The following is a 7,501-nucleotide window of genomic DNA, read 5'->3' as shown; positions in this document are numbered from 1 at the left end:
TGGCTGAGATAAAAGCCAAGCTAAAGGTAGTCAAAAGCAGACTAGATAATGCAGAGGAAAGAATAAGTGACTTGGAAGGCAGGATAACAGAAGTCACCCAATCACAACAGCAGACAGAAAAGCAAGTAAAAACCAATGAAAGTAATATAAGGGGCTGATGGGATAATATAACACATGCAAGCCTATGCATAATAGGGGTCCCAGGAGAAGAAATAGAAAAGGGGATTGAAAAGATATTTGAAGAAATCATAACTGAAAACTTTCCTAACGTAAAGAAAGAATCATATATCCAAGTACAAGAAGCACAGAAGGACCAAATCAAGAAGAACCCAAGCAGACTTACTCCAAGACATATTATAATCAAAATGAATAAAGTTAAAGATAAATAAATAATTCTAAAGGCAGCAAGAGAAAAACAAAGAGTTAGTTATAAAGGAACCACCATAAGGATTTCATCTGATTTCTCTACACAAACACTGCTGGCTGGAAGGGAGTGGCAAGGTATAGTCAAAGTCCTGAATGAGAAGAAGCTGCAACCTATGATACTCTATCTGACAAGACTATACTTTAGAGTAGAAGGAGAGATAAAGAATTTCACAGAATGATTTCTCCAGGAGCATCCATGTTGCTGCAAATGGCATTAAGTTGTCAGTTTTTATGGCTGACTAGTATTCCATTGTATAAATATACCACCACTTCTTTATGCAGTCATCTGTCGATGGACATTTAGGTTGTTTCCATGTCTTGGCTATTATAAATAGTGATGCTATGAACAATGGGGTGCAGGTGTCATTTTGAGGTAGGGTTCCTTCTGGATATATGACCAGGAGCAGGATTCCTGGGTCATATGGTAAGTCTATTCCTAGTCTTCTGAGGAATCTCCATACTGTTTTCCACAGTGGCTGCACCAAACTGCATTCCCACCAGCAGTGAAGGAGGGTTCCCTTTTCTCCACAGTCTCTCCAGTATTTGTCATTTGTGGATTTTTGAATGATGGCCATTCTGATTGGTGTGAGGTGATACCTGGAGAATGTCATTCTAAGTGAAGTAAGCCAGAAAGAGAAAGAAAAATACCATATGAAATCGCTCATATGTGGAATCTAAAACAAACAAACAAATAAAGCATAAATACAAAACAGAAATAGACTCACAGACATAGAATATAAACTTCTGGTTGCCAAGGGGGTGGGGGTGGGAAGAGATAGACTGGGATTTCAAAATTGTAGAATAGATAAACAAGATTATACTATATAGCACAGGGAAATATATACAAGTTCTTATGGTAGCTCACAGAGAAAAAAATGTGACAATGAATATACACATGTTCATGTATAACTGAAAAATTGTGCTCTACACTGGAATTTGACACATCATAAAATGATTATAAATCAGTAGAAAAATGTAAAAAAAAAAGAATTTCACAGAGAAGCAAAAACTAAGAATTCAACAATACTAAACCTATCTTAAAAGAAATAGTGAAAGGTCTACTCTAAATATAAAAGAAGCAGGAACCAATACAAATGAGAAAATCATAATTGGAAATGCAAGTTGCAAGAGAAGAAACATGAAGATGTAAATTAAAAAAAAAGAACATGAAAATCATAAAAGATGGGAGAGGGGAGCAAGAAAATACAGATTATTTCTCTGTCTCTTTTTTTGTTCTTTTTCTTTTCCTTTGTTCTACTTAGGATGTGTTTGAGTCTACATAACTAACAGGCTAAAGCAAAGAGGTATAAGAAGGGGTTAACATACTTGAAAAACAGGGTAACCACAAATCAGTAGAGTCACAAACACCAAAAATAAACAAAGCTAATACGAAAGAAATTTATCAAACCATGAAAAGAAAAACAAAAAGGAAAAGAAAGGAACAAAAAAGAAATACTAAATCAACTGTAAAACAAAGTTCAAGGTGGCAATAAACACACATCCATCAATAATTATGATAAATGGACTAAATGCTCCAATCCGAAGACAAAGAGTGGCAGGTTGGCTTATTAAAAAAAGCCTACAATATGCTACCTTGTAGAGACCAACTTTAGAGTGAAGAACACATATAGATTGAAACTGGGAGGATGGAAAAAGATATTTCATGCAAATGGAAGTCATGAGAAAGTGGGAGTAGCAATATGCATATCAAATAAAATAGACATTAAAACAAAGGCCATAAAGAAAGATAAAGAAGGACTCTATATAATGATCAATGGAGCAATAAAAGATGAAGATATTACACTCGTTAGCATATATGAACACAATATATGAGCACCTTAATATATAAAACAAATACTAACAGACATAAAGGGACAAACTGATGGGAATACAAAAGTAGTAGGAGACTTCAATACCACACTAACATCATTTGACAGGTTTTCCAGACAGAAAATAAATAAGGCAAAGGAGATACTAAATGACACAGTAAAACAGACGGAGTTGGTTAATATTTTGAGGACACTACATCCCCCCAAAGCAGAATATATATTCTTCTCAAGTGCTTATGGAACATTTTCTACAATAGAACATATACTGGGGGACAAAAGAAACCTCTACATTTAAGAGGATAGAAATTATTTCAAGCATCTTCTCTGACCACAATGGCATGAAACTAGAAATCAACCACAGAATAACAAATGAGGAAAAAATGACAGCATGGAGATTAAACAGCATGCTACTAGAAAACCAATCAGTGATCAATGAAATCAAATAAGACATTAAAAACTACCCTGAGATATACAACAATGAAAACACAACTACACAAAATTGATGGGATGCAGCAAAAGCAGTGTTAAGAGGGAAGTTCATACTGATATAGGCCTTCCTGTTAAAACAAGAAAAATCTCAAATAAACAACCTAACCTATCACCTAAAAGAATTAGGAATAAAGAACAAATAAAATCTAAAGTTCACAGAAGGAAAGAAATAATAAAGATCAGGGAGGAAATAAATAAAATAGAGACAAAAAACAATAGAAAAGATCAAGAAAACAAATAGCTGTTATTTAAAAAAAAAAGATAAATGAAATTTATAAATCTTTATCCATGCTCACCAGGAAGAAAAGAGAGAGGACCCAAATAAACAAAATAAGAAATGAAAGAGGAGAAATAACAACTCATATCAAAGAAATAAACAATATTGTAAAGGAATACTAACTGAAAACTACAATGAGGTATCACCTCACACCAGCCAGAATAGTCATCATTCAAAAGTCCACAAATGACAAATGCTGGAGAGGCTGTGGAGAAAAGGGAACCCTCCTACACTGCCGGTGGCAATGCAGTTTGGTACAGCCACTGTGGAAAACAGTATGGAGATTCCTCAGAAGACTAGGAATAGAGTTACCATATGACCCAGGAATCCCGCTCCTGGTCATATATCCAGAAGGAACCCTACCTCAAAATGACACCTGCACCCCATTGTTCATAGCAGCACTATTTACAATAGCCAAGACATGGAAGCAGCCTAAATGTCCATCGACAGTTGACTGGATAAAGAAGAAGTGGTATATTTATACAAAGGAATACTATTCAAAAACCGACAACATAACGCCATTTGCAGCAACATGGATGCTCCTGGAAAATGTCATTCTAAGTGAAGTAATCCAGAAAGAGAAAGAAAAATACCATATGAGATCGCTCATATGTGGACTCTGAAAAAAAAATAAGTACAAAATAGAAACAGACTCATAGTCATAGAATACAAACCTGTGGTTGCTAAGGGAGAGGGGGGTGGGAAGGGACAGACTGGGAGTTCGAAATTTGTAGATATTGACAGGCATATGTAGAATAGACAAACAAGATTATACTGTATAGCACAGGGAAATATATACAAGATCTTGTGGTAGCTCACAGCAAAAAAAAAAAATATAAAGTGACAATGAATATATGTATATTCATGTTTAACTAAAAAATTGTGCTCTACACTGGAAATTGACACAACATTTAAAAATAACTATAACTGAATAAAAATGTTAAAGAAAAGAATACAATGAAGAGTTATATGCCAACATATTAGACAACCGAGAAGAAATGGACAAATTTCTAGAAACATGAAATCTGCCAAGACTGAGTCAACAAGCAACAATTTGTAGAGACTAGTAGTAAAATTGAGTTTGTAATTTAAAAAAACATCAGCAAACAGAAGTCCAGGACTGGATGGCTTCAAAGGAGGGATTATACAAAAGGTAAAAATGTGTAATACCTATTCTTCTAGACAATTCAAAAAATATTAAAAGGAATGAAAACTCCCAAATTCGTTCTAAAAGGCCACCATAACCCTGATACTAAAACCAAAGATAAAAAAAAGGAAAGAAGAAAGAAAGAAAGAAAGAAAGAAAGAAAGAAAGAAAGAAAGAAAGAAAGAAAGAAAGAAAGAAAGAAAGAGGGAGAAGAGGCAAGACGGCGGAGTAGAATGACGCTCGTAAGTCACCCTCTCCCACGAATACACCAAGACCCACATCTACAGACCCACTCAGCCAACCAGAGCACCTGTGGAACTCCGACAGAACATCGCCCTCTTCAAAAGATAAAGACGCCAAAAATCTGGTAGGAGAAAAGGAAAAAAGAAAGAACAAAAGGCAAAGCAGCACGGGAAGGGTCCTGCGGGGAGGGAGCGGCAAAGGAGGACTGGCGCTCGCTCGCTGGGTCTCCCCTCTCCAACTGAGAGGCCAGCGGGACGGAGGGGGAGCGGCCGAGGCTCGGATCTGTACAGAGCAGCCCTTGTCTGACAGAACTAAGTTAAATGGGCACAGAGCGTCCCCCCGACTCCTAGCCTGAGACGCGGGCCGGCAGCGGCAGGCAGGGCCAGGCTGCACAAGCCGGGCTGAGGACAGGGGCGGATGCACGGAGGCAGCTCCGGGGGACTGCAAGGGGCTGGGCGCCATGGCTGTGGGTGTACAGGACAGAACAACCTGGGCCCTCCATAAAACAGCAAGGTTGATGTGCTCTCGGGGGAAGGGTGCATACCCCCATCTCTGAAAACCCGTGGAAACTTTTCAGGGGAAGAGGGGCGGGGCCCAGGCAGAGCCGCCATATTCTCTAGTGCTTAGCACCCAGGCGCGGGGACAGGGGTGAAACCTGCATCCTCACCAAAGGGCTTACCAGCCTCAAGGGCCAGACTGAGACGGGCCTACAACCCGGGGCAGATAGGATCCTTCCATCCTGGTCCCTTAGAGAACTTGCTCCACAAAGACAAACAAGGAGCTGGGTCTTGGCTCAGAGCAGGGACGAGGCTGCCCCTCGGTCTTCCCCGAGGCCACCCACGGAGTGCCGACCAGGGCAGAGCGCCGACCAGGGTGAAGCGCGCAGCCCCACAGAGCAGCGGAGCTACCGGCGGCACAGGCAGAGGGAGAGCGGCCCCCCGCCTGTGGGGTAGGAACACAGCCCCTGACCGAGGTGCTGGGAGGGGGCACGACCTGCCCTCCTGCCTGACCAGTCTGCAACATCTGACTGCGGCATCCGGAGGGGCAGTGACCCACCCGCCCACAGCAGAGGAGAGCTGAATCTGACCCCATGTTAGGAGGAGGCGCGATCTGCTTGCCGACAGGTGCTGGGCGCAGCACAGAAGAGGGCGCCAACGGAGGGCCTATGGAAACACGCTGAGCTTCCAAAACAGGACGAAGACAGAAGGACTTCACATTAAAAGCACACAGACTACAGGGGAACACCAACAACCCCCTTTTTTGTTGTTTGTTTGTTTGTTTTTTTTGTTTTTTTTTGTTTTTTGTTTGTTTTAAATCTGTTTTTACCTGTTCTATTTTCTATTACTCTCTTAATTTTTACTTCTTAATTCATTTCTATTTCTCTTGGGTTTTGATGTCCTGTTATTGATTAGACACAGGTTTCAAATACATCTATTCATCTCCCCACCCCCCTTTTTTTTTAAAGGTTTTAAAAGGACGTCTCAACCCGATTAATAGTCTGCTTCAACTCGCTCTTCTATTATTCATTATACACTGTTATCAAACCCTCTTTCTCCCTTCTTTTAAAAATCTTACTCTCTCTCTATTATTTTTTTTCTTTTTTTCTAAGTTCTATTCCTAAATAGGCATTAGATAGATAAAATCCTTAAGATTCAAAATAGACAACTGATACTCCATAAACCACAGTGCCAGAGAGGTATCAGCAAGATGAAAAAGCAGAGACACCTTTCCCAAATAAAAGAACAAGAGGAATCCCCTGAAAGGAAGATCAATGAAATAGATATCGATAGCCTACTAGATCAAGATTTCAAAACAGGATTGATCAAATTGCTGAAGGAATTAAAAGAGATAGTGTTTAGAGATATAAAATATGTCAAAAATGAAATTGAAGCTATAAAGAAGAGCCAAGCAGAATGGGAAACTCATTGACAGAGATGAGGAATGATCTAATAGCTGTGCAAAGCCGACTAGTTAATGCAGAGGAACGAATTAGTGATCTAGAAGACAGGGCAATAGAAAGCACCCATTCAGAAGAACTACAAGATAAGCAACTAAAAAATAATGAAAATAGCATAAGGGACCTATGGGATAATATAAAGCGTCCCAATCTTCGCATAATAGGGGTCCCAGAAGGGGAAGAAGGATCAAAGAGGATTGAAAAGGTTTCTGAAGAAATCATGACTGAAAACTTCCCAAACTTAAAGAAGGAATCAGATATCCAAGTACAGGAAGCTCAGAGGGTCCCAAACAGGAAGAATCCAAATAGACCCACACCAAGACATATCATAATCAAGATGGCCAGAGTCAAGGATAAACAAATGATTCTAAAGGCAGCAAGAGAAAAGCAAAGAGTGAATTACAACGGAACCCCCATAAGGCTCTCAGCTGATTTCTCTACACAAACACTACAGGCTAGAAGGGAGTGGCAAGATATATTCAAAGCCCTGAATGAAAAAAAGATGCAGCCTAAGAAACTTGATCCAGCAAGGCTATCCTTTAGGATAGAAGGAGAAATAAAGAGTTTCACAGACAAAAAAAAAAAAAACGCTGCAGGAGTTTAGAAACACTAAACCCACGCTAAAAGAAATATTGAAAGGGCTATTCTAAATAGAAAAGCAGCAGGATGCTACAGAAATGAGAAACTGACAACTGGAAAGGTGATAACTCATGAACTGCAAATAAAGAAAACACGAAATTATAAAAGAAGACATACAAATCACTGAGAGTGGGAGAGGGAGGCAGGGAAACATAGAATTTTTTTCTAAATTTTTTTAACAGTAGGATGGGTTTGAGATCATGTTATTATCAGTTTAATAAAAACAGCTATAGTAATAGGTTAATAGATTTAAAAAAAAAGGGTAACCACAAGTCAAAAATTTACAAGGGAGTCACAAAAATTAAATAAAATCCATGATAATACAAAGGAAAATTACCAAACCACAAAAGGAAGAAGAAAGGAACAATCAGGATATACCAATTCAACTGCAAAGATAAGTTCAAAATGGCAATAAACACACATCTATCATTAATGACTGTAAATGTTACCGGACTAAATGCTCCAGTCAAAAGACATAGAATGGCAGACTGGAT

This window comes from Vicugna pacos, chromosome X (genome assembly GCF_048564905.1).
Source record: "Vicugna pacos chromosome X, VicPac4, whole genome shotgun sequence".
Classification (NCBI taxonomy): Eukaryota; Metazoa; Chordata; class Mammalia; order Artiodactyla; family Camelidae; genus Vicugna; species Vicugna pacos.
Note: the sequence above shows the minus strand (reverse complement) of the source record.